Source organism: Wolffia australiana, chromosome 9 (assembly GCF_029677425.1).
Source record: "Wolffia australiana isolate 7733 chromosome 9, ASM2967742v1".
NCBI lineage: Eukaryota > Viridiplantae > Streptophyta > Magnoliopsida > Alismatales > Araceae > Wolffia > Wolffia australiana.
The window spans coordinates 14,251,213-14,270,805 of record NC_135843.1 but is presented as its reverse complement, the minus strand read 5'-3'; positions in this window follow the sequence as shown (position 1 = coordinate 14,270,805).

Below are 19,593 nucleotides of genomic sequence, written 5' to 3'. Positions count from 1 at the left end.
GATATTTCAAAGTTTTAAGTATCTTAATGGTTTTAATGATGTCATATTCTTAAACAACATTATTTTTTGAGTCAAAATATGATTTTTCTTGATTTTTTAGCATTATATTTGAGGATATATCATTTTTAAATTTAAAATATGTACTTCTAACTTTTTATGAATTACTATCAATTTTTTGAAGTATTTAATGGATATTTGACTTTTTTGGTCTTCCGAAGTTAGAGGAGAGAGCAAATTAGAGGGCTGAGAAGGATTCACATTCAAATAGTGGTATCTAATGATACAAATGGAGTTTTGGGCTGAAATTTTGAGTGTAGCTTTCTTTTGACTGCCTCTTTTCATCCATACAAATAAAACCACAATTATTTTTTTAAAAATATCCTTACTCACTTCCGCCTAGAGATGCAGATTGAAAGAAAGTGAAGTTTTGAAGGTCAATTAAGAGAGAAGTGTTATTGCTGTCTTGAGTGCTTGGGGTAGATCAACAGAAAAGTAGAGAGGGTGATCTGCATTAAAAAAAACACTTTGATCTCAGTGGAACATATGGATCAAAGTTTATGCTCTTTCGTTACATTGGTTTCTCTCCTTCACATCCCTTTAGTTATTTCTACATTCTTATTTTCATCATCTCATTCTCATCACTGTCTTCCATCATCTCACCCTATGACATCCATCTGCGATCTTGATCAATCTCATCACCTTCATCTCATATAAAAACCCTAAATCATCTAATCCATCACCCTCTTCTCCTCCTCACAATTACCTATCAGTTCTTCCATCAAATCCATTAGTTAGATCATTATTATTTATTCTTACTCCATTCTATTTCACCATCATCCATCCACATAGACTCACATCCATTCACCCATTTCATCATCCTATCTTCTTATTTATCTTCTACACCCATCATCACGTCACATCATCATATATCTCACTCTCTCATTTTCATTTAATCTATCGACATCCTCCTACCTATTCCTAGTATTATTATTCATATCATCCTTATTAAATAATTATTATCATCCTCTCAATACCTCGTATTCATCACATTACAATTTCCTATTACATATATACCTCCTTTGATCCCTCTTGAATCATCATTTAAAGAGTACTGAAACACTAATATTTTTTCCGTGTGGAGACAAAGTAAAATTATTTTATGAGTAAAGGTTTATTAATTATTATTTATTAACTCAAATATCAACAAAAAATTAACACCCTAAATTTAATTTCATCAAAAAGAATTCATAAATTATTCCCAATGAGTAGAATGTTATCTACATATTATAGAGTAATTGTGATCCTACGAGCCTTCATGTATACACACATGTCTTGTCATCAGTATGAATAAATAAAATAGATTTGATCACTTTATCAAAAATCATATTCCAACTTAATGAATCTTATTTCAGTCCATCATTTGACCCCAACTTAAGGAATATATGCTTTTAGGTTGTATCATATTTACATGCATCCATTTTTTTAGAATTCAATAATCACTATGTGCTTATATGAAAACGACAATGGTTGAATTTATCATGGATTATAGTGAAATCCCTTTCTCTTTGAACTTTACCCTTTAATATTTAAATGTTACCTCTTTCATTTATCCTCCCCTATCCCAAGGTACACTCATTTAGGTACAAAAACTCTTTATGTATTACTATTCCATTTTGGATACATATTACATATCAATGAAAAAAATGTATCCACAATTCCATTGATTTCAGCATTGTCACATATCGATCATAATACCTAAACCCCTATCACTTAGTTTGCTCTCATTATTAGACACTAAAAACAACTGAGATCTTCCTATGAAACAATAATGTTTTATCAATGAAGTCTATGAAGTGTCAAAGAAATATAGTGCTAAATGATATGAACTCCGTTTATGACTGGCTTTCCCATTTCTACATACTTAGTACATGCTCATATGTGTGTTCATGGAGCTATCAAATGGGTGAATACAAACCACTATTTGAAGTCCATAGCTGCATCTCAGTGTGTGTCCATGTCTTATAACCATTATGTATAGCCTTCTATGTTAGTACTTTTAACAAATGCCGTAGGTAACTGAATTGGGCAAATTCAGGAACATTTTTCTTTGAGAATTTATGTACCTTATATGTTCAGTATTTTTTCCTGATTAATTTTTGTTTAAACCATACTTTTTAAGTCATATGTTTACAAGGGTTAGACTAAGACTTTCAAAAGGCATATTAATTGATTAGGTAGGTGAATTAGGAAAAACTATATAGTGATTACTTCACGTAGGTGAATTAGGAAAAACTATATAGTGATTATTTCACTAGAAATAATCATTCTTACCGTACTTATGTTCATTATGTTGACCACGATCATCCGTAAGAAGATGTTGTTAACACACAGTATTCTTAGGTTAATATGATGACATTTACATATTTATTCACATTAAATTGCTTATATATGTATCTTATCAAGCCTAAAATGATCAAATCCATTTTTATAATGATGTGTTCAATTTTGTGCATTTTTACTTATTTATATGGAATTTTCTGACTAAAAATTTTTAAATATTTTTTTGAGTCACAACATGATTTTTCGTGATTTATTTTGACATTATATTAGTAAATATATGAATTTTTAAGTTGAAATGCATATTGATTTATATTTTCCAGGATTATATTTAATTTCATATGCATTTTGAGATATTTTTGAGACGTTTATTATTACCATGCCTCGTGTCGCCGTTTGATTCGTTGAACGGCAACCAGCCAACATTTACACTTAATGATTGGTGATAAACTATCATTAAACCTTGTTAATGATTAGCATTAGCCAATCATTAATCACAAACCGTTATGGCATCGTGAGTAGCAATGCCATAATGATATTTATTACTAATGATTCTCTTTCTTGATTTTTAATTGCAGGGGAGACATGGCCCAATAGAATAAAAGAAACACTTTTTTCGCAATTAATATGACGCAAAAGATGAAGCTCGAGCTTTAAAAAAATAATTTTAAAAATATTTTGACTAGTCAAACATTGTTACGCCATCCAACGTGTCGTGAGACACGTGGCACCATGTGTCCAATTTGAAACACATCACAAATGTGTTGAATTTAAATATAAAACTTAAATAGTATAAATATAAATATACCATTAAAACTTATCTTTTTGTCTTTTTCAGGACGCAACACATGGCGCAACGGGATTTGTTCATCATGAATCTGGGTCAATGATCAGATTGAATGCCACAATGAGTCAAAACCCTAATAAAGGACATGACATTGGTGATGAGCACAATGATAGATAAATCTTTGGATATCTGACGGTGTTGATATCTGACGATCCAAAACTCCGATTGAGCTGAAACTTTTAGGGTAGCTTTGTATTTGTGTCCTCTATCCATCCATATGGTTGGATCTATAAATTGACTCCCGATCTTTGTAATAAGATCTTTAAGCTCAGTACCTCCTTGAGAAGCAGATTGAAAGGAAGTGAAATTTTGAAGGTCCGTCAAGTGTGTTCTTGGTGTTTTGAGTGTTTGGATCAACAAAGAAGTGGGAAGGTTGATCTATATCAAGAAGATACCTTGATACCCATGGATTATGGGGATCTAAGGTTATTTTTGAACACATTTAGGTAGATCATGTATCATCCATATCTGTCATTGATATCCATCAACACCTGTCATCCATCCCTAGCTATCATCATGTACCATCCTCCTTACGTGTGACCTATGTCATCACGATCTCGCCACATGTCCTCCGCTCCATTTTTCTATGAGAACCTAAACCAACATCTTCATCTCACTCATCACTCAACTCCTAACTCTACAACCTTGATCACCACGCTTCATCCCATCACTTCTACTTCATCTTGCCTTTCCAACCTCTTATTGATGTAACACGATGGACATCCTGATCGAACGGCTCGTGTTACACCACAAGGAGGGGGGGGTAGTCATGTCATGTAGTGGAGACAAATAATGTGGATGTTATGCAAGTGATAATGAGACGATAAAATCACTAAGAAGTATAAATCCGGTGTTGACGGACACCAATGATCACTAGGCTACGGTAAGCATTACCTGGGAATACCACTAGGCTCCCGATGACCCGGACGACAGGTTGAGGGCAGACGGTGCGAGTAAAACTATTGCCGTTCGTGCGTGCACTGTTCGAAGTGCCAACCAAGATCATACCAATAAAAACCTATTCTCACTGACGTATTCCTATCTAACACTAAACCCCGACGGTGGAGAAAACGTTCGGAGGCACGGGAAGAAATAATATAGCGTCGAGAGGGAGTTGATGAGTGTACCAGTAGTGGTACGCACATGTGATGTTTGATTTGGCAATCGTGGAAGGTGAGCAGCAAGTAGGTGTGATGGGGCGTAGGTAGAGGGGGTGAGGTGGGTATCACAGCAGCCCGAGTAGGCGCACTGATGGGCACAACGATTGGTGTAGTAGTGGGTTCGACGCTGGGGTAGCAGTGGGCGTGATTGCAGGGCGTGGAGGCGTGGTGGCGCGGAAGTGCTAGGATGCGGCGGTGGCAAGGCATAGTGGCATGGTGGTGGCAAAGCGTGATGGCACGGTATCGCAACAGTGGAGGCATAGAGGTTGGTGGCCGTAGAGGCGGCTCGGGTAGCAGTGGAGGCAATTCAGGCGGCGCGGCAGCCGCGACGGTGGTTCAGGCGGCGCGGGTGGCTGCGGGCAGCTGTGTGATGTAATACGGAATGGCCGGGACCGACGGCTCGTATTACGTCACGACAGATGCACGATGCATCTTCAATACAGAATGAATGCACGTTTGAAAATAACTCAGGAGCGAGAAGTACGGGCCGACGAGAGGGGCGATAGCTCAGTAAATCTTAGGGAGACGACTAGGTCAGGATCGACTCCAGGTGACCCACAGAATCCCACGGTCAAGCACCTCGCGAGGAGCGCATTACTGCTCGTATGAGTTCACCCCCGATGACTAGTGATTGATCGTCAACCTCAAGAAGAACCTACCTCTCGAATGCGGTGGCTACCCTATCCAGAAGAATATTGATCGGGCCGGCAAGGAAAGCGATAGAGAAAGACAGCACTGGAGAGAGTAATAATACTGTAAAAATCGAAAGGGGAAGGAAAGGAGAGGAACCTGGCGTCAGTGAGCCGAGCGTGCAGTAGAGATGATGACTCCAAGATCAGACTGGTCGTCCGTATAAGTCCCGGAGGTGGCGACACAAGGCTGGCACCCGAGGCGCTGAAGATCACAAGTACTCGGCTGGTGGCAGTCGTGTAGCCACGATGACGGCTGGGTCGCGTAGCGACATGTGGTCTTGCAAGGAAGTAGCAGGGGGGGAAAAGGTATTCCCGAGCAGTCAACGCTGGAGGAGCGCGGGGAGTTGATCGTGTCGCACGGGTGCTCGGCGATGGACAAGGCCACGCGATCACAGTGGCTGCAAGTAATAGGGCGGGCGATCGAGGGGCGCACGACCAGGGCGACAGCAGGCGTCCGACCGCGATTGTGACGCGCGGCGACCGTTGATGTTGCGGAGAGACGGCGAGGGACAAGGGTAGGGCACGCCCGAGTAGCACGAGATGAAGCCCGCAACGCGTGGGCTCTCGGCAATGGCCAGACCCCGCGCTCACGGAGGGCGAACAGCATGGCGAGCGACTGAGGGACGTGCGACTAGGGGCAGCAGCAGACGTTCACGACCGTGGGCTGTGACGCGCCACGGCAGATGATCCCGTGGAGAGACGGCGGGGAAAACCTAGAGACTTTGAAAGAGAAACTTTGAACATGAGGAATGGTATTGTTATGTTTTTCTTTGAAGATTTCTATTGTTGTTGAACCCTAGTCGAACCCTCGCTTGCTCCCGTCATAGGGGAGAGGAAGAAGAAGGCTTCTCGTGCAGCTACTTTGACCACCGGCGTGAGAAGAAGAAGGCACCACAACGTCGTGCCTTCTTTGAAGATGTCTCTGTGGTCTCATCCCTTGACCCCCACCTCGCTGAGCTCAGGTTGCACCCGCACAGTCACAGGACCCCGCGGCAAATATTGTTATTGCTTGACGTCGCGGTCAACCCTCTCCGTACCGCGAGGTCGTCCAATGTGCAAAATTGATCAAACACCGATCGGTCTGCTGCTGTCAATCTCGGAACCCAGTACTAAACTGCAGGTTTCCACCATGGACCTTCCTCGTGTTGAACAGCTTGTACACGCAACTACGATGACACCATCGGCGGGATTTTCACATCCGCACTACTGCATACGATGATGATCCCTATAGCAAGGTTGAGAATTGCCCCGATTGTCGAAGCCGCGGCCTCTTACATGCATCCCACTACATTGAGCCTTCGCTGCCTTGTTGCCTAGGGGACGCTTTGCCACACTATCTTGGGCAGCAGTTGTCTTAACCACTGTTGACCGCGACGAACTCCAAACCCAAGGACTCTCTTGTTGACCTGCATCACTGTTTATTGCCACACTTCGTCACTGCCTCGTCTTGCTAGTCCTCCCCATGAAGGAGAGTTCTTCGTTTGTTCTAGTTTGGAGCTGCCTCTCCGGACGTGCTTAGCCTCTTTCGATGTCGCCCGAGCCGCAGGTCAATTCCTCCGTCGTCCCTTTTTCTTACAGTATTATTTTTTGTTTCAGTGCCAATATCCGATTGCTTCATCGCTCGAGAGAATCTGAATGTGTGGTAGGATTAGCCACCATCACATGATAGGACTTCTCCTTTGTCAGTGTCGGATTAGCTTCATTCACAGTGACCGGCATGGACGCTCACAGACGGTGAACGTCCCCCACCTCGTCGGCCTTCAAACCAAACACTCGGGTCATTAGGGGCCTGTCTATGCCCTGAACCCTCGTGTCATTATCTGCATCTACCCCCGGACCAGTCGGTCGACTCATGTACTTCTCGTTGATTTTCAAACGAATGCATCCTTTGATCTTGTTACATCACACATTCTGTACATCCCCTGTGGTGTGACAGGAGCCGTTTGATCCTCACATCCGTCGTGCTAAAACAAACCTCCCCACTTCTATGTTGAACCTCTCCAAGCACTAGAGACACCAAGACACCTTTGAATCACCTTCAAAACTTCACTTTCTTTCAATATGCCTCTCTAGGAGGAAGTGAGCTTAAAGATGTTCTTTTACAAAGATCAAGGTGTCAATTTATATATCCAAAAGTACATATGGAAATAGTACTTAAAGATGAAGCTACAAATAGAATGTCAGCTCTATCCGAGTTATGGATCTTTAGATATCAAGATTAGAAGTTGGACGATTCCTCATCAGCGCTGTCACGTCATTCAGTAAGGGTTTTGTCTCATCCCAGCATTTAATGTGATGATTGCTGTAGATTCTTCCTCGTCGTCTGTGACTGATAGCTCCCGTCTTGCCATGTGTTACCTCTGGGAAAAAGACAAAAAAGAGACAAATGGAATCAAATAAATAAATAGCAAAAACACATGTGACATGGCAGCGCATTAGCGCTTACAAGATCATCACATCTCCTTAACAACCTCTTAGAAAATGACACATATGCACCACATGTACATGTACTCACCATGTGAACACCTTGGCATAGCCACCATTATTGACTCGTCAAAAACAAAGATAATCCAACATTTTAGTTCCTCACTCTTCGTCTCCGTGTGCATTTATTACAAAAAGTGTGTCCTTTTTATCATTGAGCCATATCACCCTGCCCCATAAAAAGTAAAAAAAAGTATAAATAAATATGTTTTTGGACTTAGAAAACTAATATCTTTACAAATTTAATGTCAAAAAATCTAGAAAAGTTATATTCTGACTCAAAAATTTATAATCTTTCAGAATTTGATGTCATAAAAATCCCCCAAAATAAATAAAAATGCAGAAAATTCAGAATATCATTGTAAAAATAAATCTAATCATTTAAAGCTTGACAACATGCATTTATAATTAATTTAGCAAATAAACATATAAATATGTTCAGATTTTGCCACTAAAAACGTTGTCAGCTTGCCACATAGAGAATAATCATTCTGCAAAAGCACCGGTCATAGAAAGGGACAATAATTCTCTTGTAAGTTAGGCAAGTTAGAGGAAGTGTTTTTTCCTATGATGTCTCTGCAAGAGGGACACGACTTATGGGCATTCATACATGCTAATGATGATAACAACACAGATGGATACCTGGTTACAAACATAACATTGGAATAATGATATGATAACTAAATTAGAGGGTTTAAGTAATTTCTTGAGTTTTATATTTAATTAAAAATGCATATAAAAATGAGGAGAAATATTTGGAAATTCAGATATTCTACAAGTGTTTGGCGAAATGCCTCAAAAAGAGACATTCTATTTCTACATTTTTTAGTTCATATTTTTATGCTATATAGTTTTATATTACTTGAAATGTACTATAAAATGACTACCCAGATTTAGCCTCCACATGTGGGTCACTGGAAACTTCTAACCTTTGTAGCTGAAGGCATCATCCTTCAAGTTTTTCATGTATCCTCTTTCTCTTAATTATACCATGCCCTTCCCTTAGGAAAGAGTCCCCCGGTACAAAATGATCAAATAACAAGGGTAGAGGATAGGAATATCTTCCTCTGTTTAAAGTTCAAGAGTCAATATGAATTTCGATCAGATAGATATCCACTAGGCTCATAAAAAGTGAGTTTAATAGGATGGGATTACTCTAAGATCGTCATTATTTGATGTGGGATGATTCCTTGCCCTTTTCAGTTCCCACAAAGAGGACATTTTCCTTCCGATTTATGGAAATGATTCACTGACAATAGAGGTGATGACTTGGACCACAGTTAATTGATATTGTCTCAGGCCTGTTGATTGCCATGATGCAGGGTTTACCAGCTGCAATTAAATTATAAATATGGACCATCTTAAGTTATTGTGGTCGTTGAACCGTCTTAGCATTACCCCATCATCAACCAATGCGAGTTGGTGCTTCTCGATTCATCTCTGTCAACACCTGCTATTGTTGATTCACCACCTACAAGAGAAGGAAAGAAATAATCAAACAAGGGAATGTCACTCTTCAGTTCAATCTTTTTAAACAAGATTGGTGGTCAAGATTAACACATACCATTTTAAAGACAACCTACTTTGAGATGGGCTTCAGTTTGATTTAGCTCAAAGCTCGTAAGTCATTTTGTCTCTTTCTTTTGTTTAGATGGTTACCCTTGTGCCTTAATTAGCTTTATTTTATGTACCTTTGGTCAGTCCTTCATCTCAGCAGAAATTGCAAAGGTTTTAATACCATATCAAAATATTTGGGAAGAAAGCACACTATATAGATTTCAAAATCATTGAATATTTGAATTTTAAATGACTACCTTTCCTACATGAACATGCACGCAGCCTTGGCATTTTGTTTACCTTTGGGTCCACCCCAGAGATGTTGCAGCTGTGTTTGCCTTTGCAGTTGCCTTAACAGATGCGGCTGCAACATGCACATGTGCCCTACTGACCTCATATATGGGTGTGATCCATGGGCTGTCTTAGCCATCTACGTTTGGGTTGTTGTTGGAGCTAAGTAGCCCATTTATTCAAGCCCATTAATAATGGCCCAATATGGAGATCCTTAAAAAACCTGTAAGTATCTTCAAAAAAGTATCTAGACACCCACAAAATTATCTGACCAAATCTTCTAATAGATCCTTCTTCTGCAAAGTCTGTACACTATTGTTGCTAGACCCTTTCCACATCTTTTTTTGTCTTGACATAATCTTCTTGAGCCACACAATATCTTCTAACAAATTCGACATGCTCTGAAATCAACAAAATATCTCTACTCAAGCCTGCCAGGCTCATGATATTTTGTTTTATATTCTTAGAGTTCTTTTCCCCAATGATTTAAGCTGTGTTTTCAAGGGTACTGTCATTATGAATGGCCATGCAGCTTTTGTGGCCTATATAAGGCTGTGTGTACCCTTGAAGGGACACTATTGAAGTATACAATGTTGTTGTGGATCATGTTTCTCTCCCCTATCAGTGTTCTATTTGTTAGAGAGTGTTCTAGTGCTTGTGGGTTCAAGCACATCCCCTCGTGGACTCAAGGGTTGGAGAAGCTAGCTCTACGGATTCATGACTTGGAAGCTTTATTTAGAGAAAGGCTTGTGAATTCAAGTTGTGTTTCTACAATGTTTATGTACTAAGTCTATGTCATGGTATAAGAAGAAGGTTATCATTCCATCATCAACATGAAAGATATCAAGAGGCAACGCCATGCATACTTAAGAAGATGCTTCACTTGAGGGATGCTCCATTTCTAGAGAAGAGCTTTGTGATTTGAAGGAGAATTTTCCAATAGTAGTTGGAGATCTTGTGGATAGGATCCAAGGAAAAATAAGGTTAGTGATGATTTCAATTTTTCCACTTCAAAACAATGAAAACTAGGCATGAAGATTAGGGAACGTCACATCCGGGACGTGACGCCCCGGACGTGATGGGACGGATGACAATGTGTGGTGAACGGTGATGTGACAAAATGTTCATCACATCACCGTCTCATCACGCGTCCAAGGATTTTACAAAAATTCCGTCATGTACCCATCACGCGTTCCTTCTTCCTCGTGATGCCATCACCGTCACCGGTGACGAAAATAATATTATTTATTTTAGTATGTTAGTAAACATAATCGAAGTATAATATTATTTATTTTACTATCTTATGTCTCCTTCTCTGCGTCGGCCACCGACTACCCACTTCGAACTGCCCGGCCACGCCACCCGCTCAACTTCTACCTAAAGCACCGCCCCTGCTCCTTGCACACCACCGACGACTGCCACACGCTGCTGCCGCTGCACCCACCACCGGGGCCACCGTAGCCGCCGCCCCACTCACCACAAAGTTCCCCCATCAGCCCCCCGCGAAGCCCAGCGGGAAGCCGTTCCTTCCGCCCAGCCGGGGAAGCTGAACGCCGGGTAGCCGCCGCCCGTGCCAGCACTTGGCCGGACGGCGGTGGCAGTGGCGAGGATGAGCACCGTCGTCGCGAAGAGAAGCGCTGCCCGTCATCCGTGACGTACATTTCGTCACATCATGCGTCCGGGGTATCCCGTCACCGTCACGCACAGTCCGTCACACGTCACCATCACCATCACGCCCCTTCCATTCCATCACCGTTACCGTCACGTCATCCGTCATGTTTTCGTCACAGTGACGCGTGACGTGATGGATGATGTTTGACGATCCCTAATGAAGATGAGTATCACATAGAGATGGATATTACTCATTCTAACGGTACCTTAGAAATATAGGAGTTCCTGGATTGGATAACTAAAGTTGAAAGGTTCTTCAACTACACTAGGATCCCTGAAAATAAGCATGTAAAAATGACACCTACAAGTTCAAGGGCTGTGCATCCACTCTGTGGGAGAAACTACATGCAAATCAAGCTTGATCTGGTTCAAAGTTTATTTGAAGTGGAAAAAGATGGAGAAACTTTTGAAAGGTCGATTTCTTCCACCTAATTATGAGAAAATTTTATATCATCAACTTCAAAATTAAAAACATGTGAGTAGGTATGTTTGTGCTTAAAGGAAAAAGTTTTATTGATTGCAAACTAGGCTTCATTTGAATGAATATGAAGCCTAAAGTATTTCAAGATACAAGAATGGGTCGCGATGGGATATTGAAGTGAAGCTTTAGGTTCAGTCTTTTCATAGAATGATTGAACTTGTCTTAGCAGCTGAGTGTGTTGAGCAGATGATGGAAAGAAGGCTAATGTCACGAGATCTACAAAGTGTACCTCCTTCAATGCATGAGTGTGTCAGACAAGGAAGATCATACTCATTTACTCCAACAAAGAGAAAAATCATTGGGTAAACTCATAGGTTTATCGAAGTATTTTATTTTGTTGAGAATCATGTTTTTCTTACCTATAACTGTTCTTTTGTTAGAGAGGTACTCTAAGACTAAGTGGAAGATCAACCAAGCACAAACAGAACCATCAACTGAGTACAAACATGAAGATCAAAGTCATTTACCCCAGGACCAAGAACTAAGAACCGATTGGGTGGATATCAAGTGCTAAGATCCGGTATGCACCAAATGCAATGGTGAAGTGTCACTGCTGCAATGAAGAAGGCAACAAATCTAATGTTTGCCCTAGGCAAAAGGTTATACATTTTTCAGATACAAATGATGATGAAGATGAAGGGCTGGGAGCAAAACATAAGGCAAAACTCTATCCCTGGTGGTGTGGAGACTCTTGAAAACCCGAAGAACAGAAGAACACCCTCAACATCTGAATAATTTTTGCACTCGGTGCACAGTCAATACTATGGTATGCAATATCATTATTAATGGTGAAGACGCTAGTTCTAAAGATAAAGCCACATCTGCAACATTATGATATTGGATGGATTCATGATAATATTGGAATCAAAGTCTATGAGTCTATTTTTGTGAAATTTTCCATTGGTACATAGTCATATATGAATACATGTCACGTCATCGTTGGGCGGCCATGGCTGTCTGATTAAATGTAGTGACAGTGAGAGAAACAAATATTAGGGTTATGATAATATGTTGAAAAAGGGACACAAGAAACCCTATAACCAATAAAAGAAAAAGAATATTACAAGTGTTTATGTAGAAGTGAAAATAGTGGAGGTACTCATTATAATTATCACATATTAATAATTATGACATAGTGAATTATGACTATACAATGATAGTCTTTAAATATGTATTCTTGATCTTTCTATTTGATGGATAGTTGAGATGGACATCCAAGTTATCCTGATAGAATATTATTATCTAATCCTATTTATGCGATAAGTATGGCTGATCGTGTGGTGTTTATTTTGAATACACTAAGGATATATGGTGGGTGCTCTATAGAAAAAGAGTTCACTATATTACATCACACGACTCCCAGACTGGTACTATAGCCAAACGTCAAATTAGGTTGATTCATTTCACAGTTGTATAAGTTATCTGTTGACCTAAGGCACCATGGACATCTTTTTGATGGATGAAAATGTTTTGACTATTGCGTATGAGTCTCTTATCATGGGATTCAAATAAATTTCAGTTCAGATATTGGAAAAAGTACACAAAGGTGATTAAGTGATCAATAATAGAGAATCTGCCCTTAGTATAGGATGATATTGGCTCAAGGAAGATGATGAAATTAAATCTCTAGCCGGGGTATTGAAGATACTAGAGAAGGCATTCTCTAACTATCTACATTACACATAAATACTAATTGAATAGTAGATTAGGGTTTGACAATTAACCATACCCCAAGTTGTCTGTGAGTCTCACATGTATGAAATCATAAACATATATGGTAACTGATGATGGTAAAGTGATAAGTCAAAATTTAGATGATTAACCTAGTCGATGCGTAATTCCTAGACTTATGAAATAAAATTTATAACTAACCCTAATTCACTTATTACTGATGTAAATTGGAGAGAAAGTTTTGTGATTAAGATTAATTTTTAGAAAAACTTAATGATTAAAAAAATGGTTAAGATGAGAGAATGTGGAAATAAGAAAAACCAAATGTATATATTGATTTTAATTAAATTAATTTATATGTATAAGTTCTTAATTCATACTCAGAAGAATTATGAACTTATAACAGATATTAGGATGGTATTAAAATCTTGGAGTGAGGATAGAATGAGAGTAATGAATGGATGCGATGAAGATATCCTAGTTAGGGGTTTCTTATGAAAACCCTAATTAGGAATGAAAGGTATAAGCTTTTAATCCCTACTCATTGGGTTTAATATCTTATAACAAGGAGTGGAAGTGATTAGAAAACATGGAATGGATGGAAAGATGGAAAGAAATTAAATGAATTCATAATTGAACGTTTAGGACTTACCTCTTCCTTTGGTGATGCTCCCTAGCATTAATCTCCCTTCATTAACCCATATATTGCGCTTGGTGCCATGAGGTGTTGCATCATACACAAAGGGAGATCAAGAGAGAGAAGGAACTCACTTTATAAAGAAGAAAACACCTAAATTGGCACTCCAAAGCCTTTGTTTCACAAGGTCTCCTAAATGAAGAAAGACAAAAAGAGTACAAGTCATTTCAAACTTCTGCACCTCTATTTATAGGTCCATTGGAAGAGCGGGAAGAGAGGAAACTACCAAAATATTTCAGCCACAAATTCCTCTAGAATGAGAAGTTATGGCCATTTGAAATATTTCAGCCACAATTTCTTATTTTCAGGCATTTTTTTGAATTTTTTATGAATTTTTATGGCCATTTTTTTATTCTTGATGATCGGATCGATCCTCAACCGTTGGATTGTCTGATCATTAATATTGGGATCGATTTTGACCGTCAGATCCTCCTCTTCAAGTGCGGGCTCTTTCTGGCCGTTGGATTTATGTCACTTATGATCATATTGGTCATGGACTGTCCGATCGGTGTGCCCCTTTGATCTGCAGAAAAAAGACCAAAAAGGAGGAGGTGAGCTTACCTCCGAGATCCTCATCCAATGGCCTTGATGCTACCACGTCACGCATTGCTGCAAATGGAGTTAGTCCCATATGGAAAAAATTCAAGTAAGTTGTGGTTATAAAAAGCGAGGCATATGTTATTTATTTTAAATTAACGCACACGCGTGCCCCTCTCATATGCGCACGCATGTGCATACACATGTGCACACACATGGGCCCTGTCAGCGCCAACTGTGCTCCCCGCGCGCTTACATGGCATGCCACGTAGGTGAGCGTGACACGTCAGCCTGGTAGTTAATGGGGCCCCTTTTGCAAATTTAGCCTGACAACACTTGGAAAATATTCAATAAATTCCATAAAAATTCCAAAAATTTGAAATTAAATATCTCTTTATTTACAACTCATTACATAAAATTTTCACCAAATTAATTCTTTTTTACATCTATTTTCTCTAAAATCATTAAAACCTCAAACTATCATCATTTAAATGTAGAAAATGGGCATTAAGTTAGTTTATCTATTTTCGGTGAAAATTACTAAAAAATCATGATAACATGCATAAATTAGCTTAACCATGCTCTAAAATGCATGAAATAAGCACAAATTATTGTGCTTATTTGCATATTATCATAAAGGTTCCATGAGAGATTTCATTTAATACTACGTATCTTCTAGAGCACGAAATGTAGCTTGGCACCCTACGGGCTAGAAACTTAGCCTCTCAATTAAATTAAATCAACCCTTGATTAATTAATATATATGTTGATATAATTGATTAATAAGGTTAGATAATAGTTGTGATTGGGACACTAAAGTTATTAACTAGAATGATACATGGGCTCAAAGGATCACACACATAAGATCATAGGCACATTGGTGGATATACTTTACTGAAGGGATTTTGTGAAAATAATTTAAGTATAAATAGGGAGGGGCACCCATTTTAGGCACCCGTGTCAGCCAGAGTTGGGCACCCATTCTTTTTTTTTCTCGTTTTAACCAATAAGATTGTCTTCATGGTGAGAAGATATACAAGACCATCAATAAGAGTTGGAGAAGAAGTGGAGAGCCAGGATCACCTTGATCACATGGATACTTCTAGAGGTTGGACACATGAACAGCTTTAGAACAATCTCCAATTGAGAAAGTTAAGGATGGAAAACGTTCTCCACTAGGTATGTAAATTTGATTTGTTTAAGAGATCGATTTGGAATCTATTTCAATTTCCATTACTTAGAAAAATGTTTTTTATATTTCAATCAATCCTCTAAACCCAACAGCTAGTGGCCCTACTCCAATACATGTTCTCTCTCTCCCAAATGAGATGAAAACTTAAGACAAATACAATGGTAGGCAGACACATGGATAGGCTAATAGATATATAAATAAATAGATACATTGATAGAGAGATGGAACCCCATCGAGAGCATTGACAGCCATTGGATCTAAGACAAAACCTAGGATGCTCCTCATAGATGCAGCTGATGTGGACATACAATTCTAGGTCAAGGACATAAAAAACATGATGAAATGAAAGGATAATTGCATTAATTATCCAACTTTTGAAGCCTTACTGATGACTCTCAATAAGTCATCAAATATTTAGACTTTTAAGTATCAAAGCATCAAGAATATTTAGTTAATTCATGTGAGTTGTCATACATATGCATTATTTTATAAAATTACTAACCCCACTTGATTCGTCGAATCAAGTGGATTATATTTGACATTTTTTGGTTAGTAAGTTCAGAAACAGGTTAAGACAACCAAAGGAGGACGACAAGAATCAAGAGGAGTTGGCGAAAATTCAAGAAGAAGAAAATTCCAAAAATGCCCCCGGGGCATGTGTTAAGAGAAACCTATAAATACTCTCTTGAGAGTTCATTTTGGGGTTGTCCAGAATTTCTCTCAAGGAAGCTAGGGCTTGGAGAGGAAGGATTTCTGCAAACCCTCCAAGGCTGATGAGCATTGGAGCTGGGAGAGAAGCAAGCTGAGGAGTAGCTGGAGCACGACGATCGTCATCTTGCCAGAAGGGCGTGACACAAGGTGGTGTGAGAGTTTCAGTTTTAGTGGTGCATCCTCTCCCTGCAAAGACAATCGAGGTTGGAGGGGAAGGTGCTGAGTAGTACCTCCCTGTTGTTCCAAACGAGATTGTTCATCTTCTAGTTTGATCTTTGAGTTCTTTGTATGTTCAGATTGATTTTCCCTCTCATTTTTTTGAAAACCTAAACTGTTCTTCAGCAAATTCTGTGAAATCGACTCCTATAGGAGGGCCTAGGCAGCTAGCAACCAAGGCCACCACTTCGACAGCCAGCAGGCTGAGCTTCCTGCAGCCAAGGCCGCGCGCAGCACCGCCGCACGCAGCCAAGGCCGCGCGCAGCACCGCCGCACGCAGCCAAGGCCGCGCGCAGCACCGCCGCACGCAGCCAAGGCCGCGCGCAGCTAGCTGCGAACCGCCCAGGTCGTGCCCGCGCGCAGGCAGCACTTGCACACGGGCAGCAACCCCGTGTGTGAGCATTCACCTGCGCACAGACAGCACCTGCGCGCAAGGTGTTTGCTCCTTTGCCTCAAAGGGCAAGAGCACACCGTCAGCAGGAAATTCTCTGCTGACGGCTCCGTTCAGTTAAGTTTTACAAAGAATAATTTGTAGAACTTAACTGAGGTTAGTTTAACTGAACATTAAAGCTGAAATTAAAAATCTTGAACTGATAATCTACAATAAACTGAAAAGAATTTTCTGCCGTTTTCTCTGCTCCCTGTGGATCGACCCTTACTTGCCCTAAGGCTGTGAGGTTATCAGTATTGTTGCATAAGCTCAATCCTCTCACGATTTAACTGATAAATAACCAGTAAAAACACCCAAAATTTGAGCTTATCAACTGGCGCCGCTGCCGGGGAGCACAGTATTACAGTAGTATTTTCTTTTCTGTCTTTTCTGTTATTGTCTATTCATTCTCCTAAAGCTGCAGGACTTGAAAATCCTCAGCTTACTGTCTTTCTAAATTTCTGCTGAAGTTCTATGGTAGTGACATGTTCAAAGGCTGGTGAGAAGTCTGCAGAGAACGTTGCTAGAGACGCAACTCCAGAATCTACAGTCTTAGAACCTGAAAATCAGCAGGAAACCATGGCAGAAGAAGGACACCACCAGCAGGAGAGAAGGAGAACTATGCTGAACAGGTCAACACCCTCCGGAAGCCTACGGCAAACGGATGTGAACCTGAACATAGGTGAGGGTATCATGTTCAGGTATGACAATGCGTTGATACACTCTCTACCTGAATTTAATGGATTACCTGCTCAAAACCCTCTAGAATTCCTTGATGATTTCCACATTAGATGCTCATCTCAAAACGTTCCAGGATTATCTACAGAAATGCTTAAAATGAAATATTTTCCATGATTTTCAATCTGACTGAATAGTGGGAATGAATAATCTGATCCGATTAGATTTGAACTGGCAGTTCTGATCGAATCAGAGCATATTATCCATTTTATAAAAAAATGGATAAAATAAATGTGTGACGAGTGAAATGAGAGAAACATAGAGAGAGATAAAGATATAGAGAACACGACAAAAAGAGTGAGAGAGAGAACAAATGATATACATAGTGAGAGAGAGAGAGGGAACAAGCGATATAGAGTGAGCGAGAGAGAGAGAAAAAGCGAGATAGAGAGAGAACAAGCGAGATAAAGAGAGCGAGCACGAGGTAACAAGAGATAATGAGGGAGTGAGAGAGAATGAGAGAGAGTCAGGGAGAGAGAGAGAGAGCTAGAGCAAAGGGGAGAACAAGAGAGGGAAAGATATCTAGAGGGAGAGAGAGAGAGAGCATGAGAAGGGGAGCGCACAGAAGAAAGGATGAGAGCGAGAAAATGAAAGACAAAGAGAGTGTGTGTGAGAGGACGAGAGAGAGGGAGAGAGAGGGGGAGAGAGCGCGAGAGGGAGAGTGCTCATGAGAAAGGATGAGAGATAGAACATGAGAGAGGGAGAGCACATGCCAAAGGATGAGAAAGAGAGAAAGTGAGAGAAAGATAGATTGAGCGAGAGAGACAACACTCCACGATTTGACATAGGTCTCGACCCTTCAAGGGACATATAATCAGGATCTAAAACAGTTGGTGACAACTAGCGTTACCTACTTTCATTTCCTTCCTACTTCCTAGTTGACAAAGTTGACAGAGTTGACCGAGGATATACTCTCCTCCATCTTTCACCTGGAAACTGACCATGAAAATACCATATTCATAACCCTTCCTGATGCACATAGATCAAGGAGGTGGTCTTCTCACTTATTAGGAACAAGGCTCCAAGGACTGATGGTTTTTCAGCTCAGTTCTTCATAGCTTGTTGGGATATCATAAGCATAGACTTAGTGCAGTCTATCAAGGAGATCTTCTTACACAAAGTCTTTCTTAAAAGCTAGAAATCCACTTTCCTTCTACTTATCCCAAAAGTGGATAATCCAATTTCTTTTAGAGAATTTTGATCCATCAGTCTTTGTAATGTATGCTACAAGGTTATACCTAAAATCATTAAAAAAACTGACTTGTGACCTTCCTTAATAGACTCATCTCTCCTAAGAAATGTGGTTTTGTCAAGGGCTGACAGTTCCATGACAATATCATGCTAGTTCACAAGTTTGCATAGTTACTCGACTATCATATTCCGGGTTTGAACGCCATCGTCAAACTTGATATGGAGAAGGCCTTTGATAGAGTTGAATGGACTTTCCTTCTGAAAGTGTCGCAACACTTTCAATTACTAATGCATTTATTAATCTTATTGATGCTCGTATTGAAGAGAATTATTTATCTCTCTAGGTTGATGGAACTGCACTCGTTTCTTCACTTCCACGCGCACTCTACGGCAAGGATCGCATTATTTATCACACCCACCTTTTTCATATTACCAGAAGAGGTCTTTAACCAATTACTCACACGAGCAATCGCGTGAGGTCTCATCCAACCTCGCATTCTCTATTCACAGATGATGCGATCCTTTTCCTTAATGTATCTAAACAATCCATTAAGGGGCTTATGAGTGTACTTGAAAGGGCCTCGGGCAAGCTGATAATGCCACGAAAGCAGCTTTATGGTGGGATCATCTACCACCATAGAACACTTACATATCATTTGACATTACACTCGATAGTCACGAGGATGCGTA